The 13,293-nt window shown below is 38.9% G+C and overlaps 1 protein-coding gene across 2 annotated transcripts in view; it reads left to right on the top strand.

The window, feature by feature from the left end:
* The window catches only part of LOC126470634 (inhibitor of growth protein 3), a 215,375-nt gene that overhangs the window by 96,334 nt on the left and 105,748 nt on the right, over window positions 1-13,293 (top strand). The window lies entirely within an intron of this gene.

Genomic DNA, 13,293 nt, shown 5'->3' with positions numbered 1-13,293 from the left:
CAGAAGATTGCTGTTAGCAGAAGCCATACATGCAGACCATTTTCTCTGAAGAGAATTTGAAATGTATGTTGGCTGCCCATATTTTTGGTTTCTCTCATGTGAACAGTGCTCATTTTGTCACCCTTCTATCAGTGAGGTTTTCATTTCCAGAAAGGGAGAGGACTGTCTATAACAGTAACATCTCAGCATTGCTAATCAGGACCTTTTTTTTTGTTTCTCCATGTATTCAACAGTGAAATCATTCTGCCACACTTAATGAGATTATGTCTAAGACAAAAGTTTCCTTTCGTGTTGGAGAAAGATGTCCTCTGGGATTACACTGGAGCAATTTCAGTAGTCACTTAAGTAGGATCGTGGTTGGAACCACATTTCCTTTGATTAAAAGTTTCCTGTTTATTGACAAGTCAAATCAATTGACTGCGTGCTTTAAATAACAGTTGGATTCTTGAGGTCAGTGTGAAGTTACTGGTGATATTGGCAACTCCATCAGGATGCCCATGTTTTGCTACCATATAATGCTCCACTATGACAGCATGAAATAAATCACTTTGTTATTAAGTTAAAGTGATTTCTTTGCATCTATGGTATCTTCTGAACATCATATTGCCAGGCAGCATCACATCTCATGGCGAGTTTATCTGACAGATCTTTCCTTTTCCTTTCTATGCATCATCCTTTTAACGCTTTAAGCTGTTCTGCATTTCTACGGTACTTTCAATTTATTATGAGAGAAAAAAATACAATGCAATAAAATCAAATAAAATGAAAAGGTCAACTTTTTATGCCCTGTAAAATTGGACACACGATCACTGGCACAGAATTTGCTGCAAAGTAATTTGAGAGATTAGTAAACTAGATTTGTGTAGTAAAGTATCATATCACTGTGATACCTAGAAATAGCTGCTTTGTTCAAAGTAGACCAGATTCATGGTAGAGACCACCACCACCACCACCACCACCACCACCACCATTATTTATCATCCACTGCTGGATAATGAACTTTTCCATACTTCTCCAATCTTCAGCTTTGTGCATTCATGTTTGCCCTGCTTGTTTCATTAGAGATCACCAATCCTTATTCCATTAGTTTGTCATGTGTATACTTTCTTGTCACAAGGAGTCCAAAACAGAATCTCCTTCATACATCTCCCATTATTTCACTTCTCTCAACTTCAGATTTGTTACAGTAATTGTCACATCTGGGATTCCTGTCTATTTTCTTACCCGTTTTTTAGTTTTTCTGTCCCTTCTTGTTATGCATCACGTATTTCCGTTACTTGTCGGGCAACACTCAGAATAAGAACATAGGAATTTGGGTAAGCTATTATGAGAGCATAGTGAGTACATAATCTTAGCCAATATAGACACTAAGCCATCACCAACCACCATACTGCAAGTTTATAGGCCAACTAGTTGTGCATATGATGAAGATATTGAGAGAATATATTCTGAGATAAAAGAAATTGTTCAAATAGTTAAGAGAGAGGAAAATTTCATTGTGACAGGTGACTGGAATTCGATTGTAGGAAAAGGAAGACAAGTGTAAATAGCTGGAGAATATGCACTGGGGAAAAGGAATGAAAGAGGAAGCTGCATGGTAGAATTTTGAAGAGCCTAAATTGAATCATCACTGACACTTAGTTTAAGAATCACGAAAGAAGGTGATATATGTGAAAGAGACCTGGAGATATTGGGAGTTTTCAGATTGATTACATAATGCTAAGACAGAGATTTCAGACCTAGATTTTAAACTTTAAGATATTTCCAGTGGCAGATGTTGGCTCTGACTATAATTTATTGGTTATTAACTGTAGGTTGCAACTGAAGAATTTGCAAAAGGGTAGGGAATTAAGGAGGTAGGACCTGGATAAATTGAAGGAACTATGGGTTGTTGAGAGTTTTAATGGGAGCATTAGGCAATGACTGACTGAAACAGGGTAATACAAAATGGGAAGCTTTGAGAAATGAAATAGAGAAGGCAGCAGATGATCAAGTAGTTAGAGAGATACAGGCTAATAGAAATCCTTTTATGTCACTGGTGATATTGAATTTAACTGATGAAAGGAGTAAATATAAAAATGCATCAAATGAAGCAGGTGAAAGGGAATACAGCAGTCTAAAAAATGACATTGACAGAGAGTACAAAATGGCTGAACAGGAATGACTAGAAGACACATGCAAGTCTGTAGAAGCATGTATAACTGGGGAAAGATAGCTAGTGCTTATAGGAAAATTGAAGAGGCATTCGGAGAAAAGAGAAGCAGCTATATGGATATCAACAGCTTGGATGGAAAACCAATATTAAGTAAAGAACGGAAAATGGAAGGTGGAAGGAATATATAAAGTGTCTGTACAAGGGGGAGGTGTACTTGAAAGCAATGTAATGGAAAAAGAAGAGGACATAAATAAATATGCAATGGGAGATACATAGTGCAAGAAGTCTTACAAAGAGGACTCAAAGAGCAAAGCCGAAACAAGGCCCCTGTAGTAGATGATACTCCCTCAGAACTGCTGATATCCTTCAGAGAGTTAGCCGTGAAAAAAATATTCCAGCTGGTATGCAGGATATTTGAGACAGGGGAAATACCCTCAGACTTCAAGAACAATGTAATAATTCCTATAACAAGGAAAGCATTTGTTGGCAGATTTGAAAGGTACAAATTGCAGGGAGGGAGACCAAGAGACGAGTACAATAAGCAGGTTGTAATGAATGTGGGTTGCAGTAGTTATTTCAGAGATGAGACTTGCATAGGATAGAATGGTGTGGAGAGCAGCATCAAGCCAGTCTTTGTACTGAAGATCCCAACAACATGTTATTTCGACCTTGTGACTTGCTGCCTTACCAATGATGTGAGTTGGAACATGGAACATTTTACTTATAAATAAGTTATCTACACTCAGAGGTACTAGTCTTTACAACATATGCAACACATTTATTGTTAAAGTTTTTTGATATCCAAACAGCCAACGGATGTATGTTGTGGATTATTGCATATATTGTAATTCATTATCTGTTTAGTTTCTGCATTATCTTTAACTGATAGGTGATGTACTGAGGATCTAATATTGTCCTTGCAAAAAGCTTGTTAATAGGGCACTTGAAAATGACCATGACCAAAAGTTTGAAATCGTGCATAAATAAACTAAAAATTAAAGCTAAAAGTGGCATGGGATCACATAAGGTTCCTCATAGTTTATAAACCCCATACTAAATGCCAACTGATGTTTGATCCTTCTTTCTGTTGTCTTGTGCTGTAGTCACTTCTAAAGCCAGCTAGTTATTTTCCCTGATTTAAGTGCAAGTTTTCTTGTAGACAATTAGTATTTTGGTAAAAATCTTGCATAACACTGACAAAAGGCAAATGGGCCTGTTGTCCTTCACATCATCTCTGTTCCCCTTCTTTTGGATTACAACAAATACAGTGTGTTCCAACTATCTGGTATCATTCTCTTAAACAAATGTGATATGAATAACTATGTAAGTTTGACTTTCATCACCTCTTGCCATGCTTCTATCATTTCTTCTGTTAGCCCACTGTTGCCAAACACTTTTCCTCGGCTCATGTACTGAATTGGATTCCCTACTTCCTCAGGTTGTCCTTCTGCTGTGTACTCATCCTCATAGAGTATTATCTGAGTGGTTTCTTTTCCTTAGGTGCTCTAAATAAATTTTTTCAAGAACTCCTCAGACACCATTAGCATGGTCTCCCAGAATGTCATAACAGTGTGCCATCTGACATCTTGACAGATGGGATATGATGTCTACCCAGCACAAGAGCCTACTTGTTTTCTTCATGCTTCGGTTTTTCTCAGTTGTCTCAGTTATAATCTTCTCATTATACTTTCTGACTTTTTCTTATAAATGTTTGGATTATTTGTGTTTAAGTTAGTTATTTACTTTTAATCCTTCTCTGTTCTTAAACAGCTATCTTGTGTCCTCTAAAATTCTGTTTTGTTTCTCCTTGCCCTTATCTGTACAATTGCTTTATTGTCTAGAGCTTTAAAGCTGTTCATATTCTTCTTCTCTTATAATTAATTTCTTTAAACAGTTAAACTGGATTTATGTTTAATGAGTAAAGTTTCTTTGTAACTTAGTGTCCAGTGCGATTCTGCATCTTACTACTGACACATCCTGTGCGATTTGTGTGTTGCTGGACAGCACATTGACAGTCTCATTTTAAATTCCATTTGGTCCTTACCATGTCCATTTTCTGCTTGAACCCAGTATGTTGTCCTGATGGTGAGTGTTCATCGGAGGTGAGGGTATCATCTGGAGTGCTCCAGGGAAGTGTGGTAGGTCCACTGTTGTTTTCTATCTACATAAATGATCTTTTGGATAGGGTGGTTAGCAATGTGCGGCTGTTTGCTGATGATGCTGTGGTGTACGGGAAGGTGTCGTCGTTCAGTGACTGTAGGAGGATACAAGATGACTTGGACAGGATTTGTGATTGGTGTAAAAAGTGGCAGCTAACTCTAAATATACATAAATGTAAATTAATGCACATGAATAGGAAAAAGAATCCCGTAATGTTTGAATACTCCATTAGTAGTGTAGCGCTTGACACAGTCATGTCGATTAAATATTTGGGCGTAACATTGCAGAGCGATATGAAGTGGGGCAAGCATGTAATGGCAGTTGTGGGGAAGGTGGATAGTCATCTTCGGTTCATTGGTAGAATTTTGGGAAGATGTGGTTCATCTGTAAAGGAGATCGCTTATAAAACGCTAATACGACATATTCTTGAGTACTGCTCGAGCGTTTGGGATTCCTATCAGGTCAGATTGAGGGAGGACATAGAAGCCATTCAGAGGCGGGCTGCTAGATTTGTTACTGGTAGGTTTGATCATCATGCGAGTGTTACGGAAATGCTTCAGGAACTCGGGTGGGAGTCTCTGGAGGAAAGGAGGCATTCTTTTCGTGAATCGCTACTGAGGAAATTTAGAGAACCATAATTTGAGGCTGACTGCAGTGCAATTTTACTGCCGCCAACTTATATTTCGCAGAAAGACCACAAAGATAAGATAAGAGAGATTAGGGCTCGTACAGAGGCATACACACAGTCATTTTTCCCTGTTCTGTTTGGGAGTGGAACAGGGAGAGAAGATGCTAGTTGTGGTACGAGGTACCCTCTGCCACGCACTGTATGGTGGATTGCGGAGTATGTATGTAGATGTAGATGTAGAAGTTTTCTTGAAAAATGTGTTTCAGATGTACATGTGCTTCTTTTCAGCAAAATTGCATCAGCATCTGTCTTCTATTGTTCATGGTATTGAATCAGAAGTTCTGTATTGAAAAATAATTTTTCTGTCTTCTTCTCACTTTTACTTTAAAGTCACCTGTTGTCTTACAGTATGAATCACTATTGTTTAACAGTTCTTGTAACTCCTCATAAAGATATAAATCTTCATCAGTGTGTGAGGTCTTGGAACTTAGAGTTTTCTATTTACAATGAGTTTCTTGTATTTTTAATGCTATTTGTGCTGTACTGTCAGAATTGTTTCAGTGTTAACCATTCAAACTTTCAAATTTCTTGCCAATGGTAGAGCCTACTATTGAGGTCTTATTTGATCCTCTTCCTTTCTTATACCTTTGTTATCCCAATGATACCCCACTCAATGTCACTTATTTCACTCTAGTTCCAATAGCTTATCTTCTGTTGTAAATGCTCTTCAGGTTTTTGTCTCTAGTGTGGTAGAGGAAGTTTACTTTTTATGAGTCATGATATTTAATTTTAACTAAACTTTGCGTAGCTAGGTGTGGGTGCAAAAGTTGTTGGAATTCCCTGTGTTATGAATATACTGCTAGAGTTCCTTCAGTCCACCACTTCTGATACACTTGAAGCCAGATTGAGACACCAACATCCTAGGAACTCAGGCATAGCACTCGGGCCTCTGACAGCCCTATCTATGGTACATTAGTCTGCAAGACTCCCAGAATTTAGTGAAACAAATGTCAAGTTTTAAACCTTCACAAAACATATCTCACAGCAGTTTCAGACAATTTGAAATTGCTTTTAATTATTGGTGATGGATGTCCACATGACCAGTTTGTGTAATAAACAGATGCCAGCAAATTGTTCTGCAGTGTGGTTAGTCAATGTTAGTCATTTAGACACTCCGGTTTTTACTGCAGAAATAATGTGGCCTGTCTGTAAAGTTTCAGACATCTTGTCCTCATGTTGTCTCTGATTCATGTTGGGGAGCTGCCTTGCTATGTATGGTCACCAAACTGAAGTTTGGGTCACTGTCACATAAGGCTGTGCTGCTAAGGGTTAATATGAATAGGATGTGGCATGATGGTGGTGATGGAATGTTGTGACACACACTTTGTGTGGTCCTGCTGGGACCTATGTGGTGTGGTTTCCCTAAATCACTCCAGGCAAATGCCGGGATGGTTCCTCTTAAAGGGCACGGCCGACTTCCTTCCCCATCCTTCCCTAATTCGATGAGACCGATGACCACGCTGTCTGGTCTCCTTCCCCAAACAACCAACCAACCAACCAACCTATGTGGCTTGTTAGGCCCTACCAGTTGTTGTGCCACTGCTGGCATAACACTCAGATGCTTGTGAACATTTAATCCTTTCTGGTCACGAGGTCAGTTCTGCGATAATGTGGCATCCCATGGAGAGATCATAACCATTGAAAATGGCACTCGGTAACAAATTGAGGTCGGTCAAGTGAGGTAATCATATCCCTTTATAGACCACCTGCATCACGAGCTGTAGGGCACAGTGCGTCAGAAGTAACTTAGAGAATATCACAAGTAAGGTTCCTGATCATGCTATTGTGATAGGTAGAGACTTCAATTTGCCATCTATAGAAAGGGAGACCAACAGAATTAAAACTGATCCCAGAGAAATGGGTTCATGTTAGATTGTTCTGAATGTCTTTACTGAAAATACTTCGAGCAAACAGTTAAAGAACCAATGCAAGAAGGCAATCTCTTAGATCTCTCAGCAATTAACAAACTCAAACTTCTCAAATCAGTTACATTGATAAGAGAATTGCTGATCATAAGGCTGTGAGAGCTTCAGTGACTATGGTTATTACAAGATATATTAAAAAAAGATAGGAAAACAGTTTTGGGTAACAAGAGTGACAAGAGAAATAACAGAGTAAGTAAGTACTCATCATCAGATATTCAGCTTTGAGGACGAAGATGTGGAGCACAAATGCATAGAACAGAAAATCAGTGTACAATATGCCATAGACAAGTATGTGCTGAGCAAGGCTATGAGGGATGGAAAGGACCAACTGTAGATAAATAGCCATGTTAGAAAGTTGCTTCAAAAGCAAAGAGAGTGTCATCTCTGATTGAAGTGAAGTCAAAGCCTGGTAGACAAACAGAAACTGAATGAAGTTGAAATGAGTGTGAGTATATTGTTGTGAGATGCATTCAATGAAACTGAAAGTGAAATTTTGCCACATGATCAGACTAAAAAATCCAAAAAGTTTTCTCTTATTTAAAATCAGTAAGCAGATCAAAATCATCTATTCAATCTCTCTGACCATATTGGTACTGAAACAGAAGATGACAGAGAGAGAGAATCTGCCATAATAATCCTACTTAGTAAGGATCCCAGACATGAGAAATAGCCAAATGAGTGCTCATGTGACTGTTGTTACGTTCCAGTTCAAAGTAGTGCATGTTGATACCTCGTAGTGCAGGCATGGAAAATTATTGTGGAAAATGCTTTTGAGGGCAGCTGCAACAGGTTGCTATTAGCATCATTGAATTTATTGATATTGAGGAGGAGAAAACAGTGAAATTGCTGATGGAAAAGATGACAAAATGTGCAAGCAAAATGTTGAGTAAGTCAGTGGTGTGCAAATTACAGCAAGAGGCAATGATGCTGAGCAGAACTGGATTTAAGTAATTACGCAAAGAGGAAAGAGCAAAGTCACATAGTAAAGATTTCACTGGCAGTATGGAAAAATGTATTACTAGGCAGCAATTTCTGCAGTGTTTTGAACTATATAAGGAAATACATTGTTCAAAAGAATTAGGGGAACACATGAATCAATGTCCAGTAGGTTAAATCTATTTTGATGCAGTCAGTACCTGTAGTCTTAATAATTGGCTTGAGATGTTTGCTTTCAATGTGCACAATTGAAAATCATTCACCACCTATTGGCTGTGTTGTGTGTAACAGTGTCAGGTGACCCCTCAGAAGGAACTGAGTACTGGTGTACCAATGTTTTCTTTCTTGTAAGGTACACAGATGACGGTTGTCATTTGTGGCCGTTGTATTCAACCAAGCACATGCAGTGCAACATATAATACAACGCAGGTTGCAAGAGCAGTCGGTTTGATCCAAAAAAGATATACTTTCCTTTGTACTGCTGCAGATTCCAATGTTCGGCCGTCATTTGTAGTTTGTGGACACTCTACAGGGAGACGTGCCAGTACACTAGGTGAGTTGGACAAGGTCACTGATGCATTACAACTTAATGTGAAGACCAATATGTGGCCATCTTTGCATAGTGGCATCATATAGGTACTGCCAGAGCACTGCAAGACGATCTCAGAAGGGCCACTGGAGCCATTCAGACTGCAGTGAGTAGGTTACAAGAAAGAGCCATACAACCTAGGCGTCCTGTTCTAGTACCTTGCTTGACATGACAACATCTTGCAGCGTGCCTTCAGTTCTGCTGTTCGCATGTCAACTGGCAATTTTGTCACTGGCAAAATGTGTTATTCAAAGAAGAGTCCAGATATCCTCTGACGCAAAGTGATGTCCGTGTTCGTGTGTGCTGAGCAATACCTTCCAGATGTTTTCCAGGAAATCAACAGATTTCCAAGGTTCTGTGATACTGTGTGGAGGCATCAGTGTTGACAGCCGCAGGGATCTTGTCATTGGCTATGGTCACTTAACCACCACACAGTAAATCGAACAATCCTCTTTGACTGTGTGGTGGATGCTGCATACAGAGGCTGGCCTGAATTCCTTCTGATGCCAGGCCCCATATGGCGGGCATCAGCAGATGTCTTGCGAAGCCTGGACATTGAAGTAATGGAGTGGCCAGTGGTGAATCCTGACCTAAACCCCATCAATCATATGTAGGACATGCTCGACAAATCTGTTTGTAGTTGTCCTATTCCACCACAGACTCTTCAAGAACTCTTTTGAGTTCTCATTGAAGAATGGGAATGGATACCACAGGATGACCTACGTAGACTTAAATGAAGCTTGTCACGTAGGTGTCGGACAGTGATAAATGCTCATGGAGGGAATAAATGTTATTGAAGCTCTCAAAGTCCAGTGAAAAGTACCCAGGATGACTGGATGAATGATTGTTTCCACTTTGTTTTTGACACCTGTTGGACATTTCATTTCTTTTTATGTAAATGATCAAGGATTTAATGATGTTTTGTTGTGTACTTAATTTGTGAAAGATAAAGGTTTAATGTTGTAACAGACCAAGTTCTCACTTATTGCTCAATGGAGCATGGCAGGAATCCAGACCAGAGTCATATTCCCGTAATTCTTTTAAGCAGTGTATGAACTTTGTGAAAACATCACATTTCTATTACACAGAACTGGACTTCTCCAAGAGAAATTCTTCTGCCTATGCGATCTGGTTTTAATAGGTGCTGGAAGAAATGAGTCGTCATGCGAAAATGAGGCAACATAGTTTCAGAAAAGGCAAAACTACATTAGATTTCTTGAGAGAGAGAGAGAGAGAGAGAGAGAGAGAGAGAGAGAGAGAGAGAGAGAGAGAGAGAGAGAGAGAAGCATCAGAATTAAAGTGGCTGCTGGTTTATTCAGACAAAACATGGATTTGTAATGCATTCAGTGCAAATAAAATTTGTTACAGTGATAGTGTGTGAGAAGTATTGTCCTAGTATACTCTGTTACTGCCTCTACTCCTTGTTTCTTGGGAGTAAACATGGAGGTGCTGCCAACCTGGCCAAGTCTTCAGTTTACTTCGCCTGGTAATGCCTGCCTTAAGAATTAATTAAATTTCCTGAAGATTCTTGGAATGAATAACTGTCTGTCTTTTGCTTTTCCTACAAATTGTTTTACATCTACAGTTAAACCAACACTGGTCATGTATTATTTGATTTATGTCTAGTTCCAGTTGTCAGATGTGAGCATATTCAGATTTTCATTGCCCTGATGACAACATGTTAAAGACTTTAAGTATTGTTCAGCACCATTATCAATGTAAAGACTTTGTGTTTTTGATGGTACAGAGTGATGCTTTAAACCTTTAATATTTTACGACCAGAGTAATGGATATCTAATGATACTCGCAGCTGTTGAGTGAGGAAAACTATTTGTAAATCGAGCAGTACAGGAACTGTGGTGGTTTATCTGTTTATTAATTACAACTGTCACAATGTCCCCTATAGGCCTGTGTTGTTTATGCTATACTTTCCCTGGTGATTCCAAATTCAATATAGTTTCCACTGATTGAGCACTAATTGTTTACTCATTCAGTAATGGTTATTTATGTGTATTTACGTGTTATACAGTAACTTTCTGAACATAGAGGATCAAATGCCACATTCAGTATCTAGTTTTGAGCATTCTAGCCTTTCCTTTACTGCTATTATCTCACTTTTTGACTATGTTACTACTTGACCGAATTTGTTATATTAAACGTGAACATTATATCAAGTAAAGTGATTAAAACACTGAGCTTGTATTCAGGAGGGCAGGTGTTCAAATCCCTGCCGAACTACCTATATTTATTTTCCTAAATCACTGAAGATGAATTTTGAGATTGATTCTTTGTAAAGATCATAGCAGATTTGCTGTGCTATGTTTGCCTGTTACAAGCCTGTGCTCATTTTCCTGTAATTTGATCTTTGACAAGGCATTATACTGTAAAATTCTCTCCTGTGTGCTAATTTTCTTGTCTATCAGAACCTCCCAGTTGATTGCGTCTTGTGCCAAGTACCACAAAATCTTTTGTAGATTTATTCTTTTAGTCTGTTATTTTCCTGTACGTCTACATAACTGCGGGAACTCCAGAATCTATTCTAGTGTGCCTCTCCTAAGTTTGTTATACAGTGTCTTTCTTCCCTGTGTTTCAATTTTTCATATATTATCATCATTTCTGTGAAGTTCTTCCTGCAGTTCTGCAGGGTTGTTCAATATTGTGTACCATTTGTTAAAGCTAAGGTGATTTGTCATTGCATCCATAATTTGTTCTCCTGAATTACCATGGTTTTATTTATTTCAAGAACCATCTCGTGGTGCTCTTTGAACAACACACGTACATTGAAAGCTGTGTGACCCCTTGTATTGTCCTGTTGATATATGCCATCGCGTCAAGGAGAAACTAAGTACATGTAGGAATGGACATAGTCCCCAAGGAAAGATGCATAATTGTGTTGATCCATTGTACCTTACAAAAATGACAAGATCACCCAGGGAATGCCATGTAAACATTCCCCAGGCCATAACCCTCTCTTCTCTGGCCTTTACCCTTCTGACAGTTGTTGCAGGGTGTTTACTTTTGGGTGTTTCGTGCTGTACGTGCCAACGGCTATCAGTCATCTGAAAAGGTCCCCTGTTGCCATTCTATGGACATCTAGTTACAGTATCGGCATGCAAATTCCAGTCCTTGTATCCGGTGAACAGCAGTTGGTATGGGTGTATGAATTAAGGACTTGCTGCGGAGGCTCATATGCACCAACATTTGCTGAACGGTCACTGAGGAGACGCTGTTGGTAGCCCCTCGGTTCATCTGGGTGGTCAGTTGCTCAACATTAGCATGTCTGTTTGTTTGTACACATCCCCACTGCCGTCATTCACTCCTGTCATCTATGGCCCATGGTGCACCACAGTTACCTTGGCACTGGTTTTAGATAGTGCCACTTCCATGCATGGTATACTTTAACCATGGAGGCACATGAACTGTTTATGAATTCAGTTGTTTCAGAAATGCTTCCACCATTGGTCTGAAAGTCAATGACCATGCCCTTTTGGACGTCAAATAAATCAATCCGTTACCATATTACGACAACACCTGCACTGTTCTTCGCATCCCCCCAACCTGCTTTATATACCATTCACTACTGGTGCTGTCACCTGCCGCCTGTGAGTGGTTATTGCACGTTGACTTTGAACGTAGGCTGTGGTCACATTAATGTAACTGGACCGTACAATATACCTTACGTTAGGGGAGAGATTTGTTGTACCAAGGATTCTTTTGTATGTAGACTGAGGTCCTCAATCACCAAACGAAATTTAAAATGACTGCCTTAAGCAGTATTAATTTCCTTTATAAATTTGTACCTGTAGAAACTACCTGCGAGGTATAGTCTCTCAACATTTGTATGATTTTTTTTTTGTATACATCACACACATTCGCATTGTATAATTCAAATAGAAATGTAAACATGGTATATCAAGAGTGAATTGTGGAATTACAAACTACCCATGTGGTTACCAAACAGCAACATTATAGTATTTCCAACTAAAATACTGTACTGCACTACAATATATAAAATACATGGCTCTTTACAACACTGTGCATGCTATTGTTGTTTCATTTTTCCACTGCTTTAAATAAGTTGTGCAGCTGTTTTTGAGAGGATGTGCCCTTTCCTTTCCAACTGAGTGTGATTTGGTTGACTGTGTCTCTCCATACATACACTTTGTTTATATTATCCAATATTTCAAATGTTCTGGGAACATCTTCTGTGCCTTCATATTCTTCTTTTTCTTAATTTTTGTCTTCTTTACCACACTCATTTCCCACAGCATCAATAGTGCCTTGTCATCTGTGATCTCTGTTTTATGTTCTAGTCTTCAAAATCAATGTTGCACTACAGAATGTCGTGTGCACACTGGATGCACTGCTGTTGAAACCTATGCCAGTACATTCTTCATCTGTTGCATTTTCATCAATGGAACACTGGTTCCAACAATTCCTGATAGTGGTCAGACTAATGCTTTGTTGTGCCAGGCTACCCAGCTTATATATGGCAAAGAGGAGGGTAATTGTGTCTTTATTCATTTTGAAACCGGTCTTAATCCCTGAATGTTTTACAATGAGTCGTATGATTGAAAGCAGTCAATAATAAAGTGCTATTTCACCACAGTCATAAACTTGATCATCATTTAAAGTTTCATCTACCATCACTTTGTGCAGTTTAGTTACCTCTATCTGTTTCATTTATTGTTTTCTGGGCTTAGAGGTAGTGGGAGTAAATAATGCTACAGAAATGCTGTGTGGAGACTGTGAAAAGATTTTTACACCATGGTGTATCAGGTTTTCAGTGTATATTGAGAATTGGCTCTTTCTTTTTTTAATTTGGCAAATGACAATATTG

Source organism: Schistocerca serialis, chromosome 3 (assembly GCF_023864345.2).
Source record: "Schistocerca serialis cubense isolate TAMUIC-IGC-003099 chromosome 3, iqSchSeri2.2, whole genome shotgun sequence".
Classification (NCBI taxonomy): domain Eukaryota; kingdom Metazoa; phylum Arthropoda; class Insecta; order Orthoptera; family Acrididae; genus Schistocerca; species Schistocerca serialis.
Note: the sequence above shows the minus strand (reverse complement) of the source record. Positions and strands in the feature narration are given on the sequence as shown.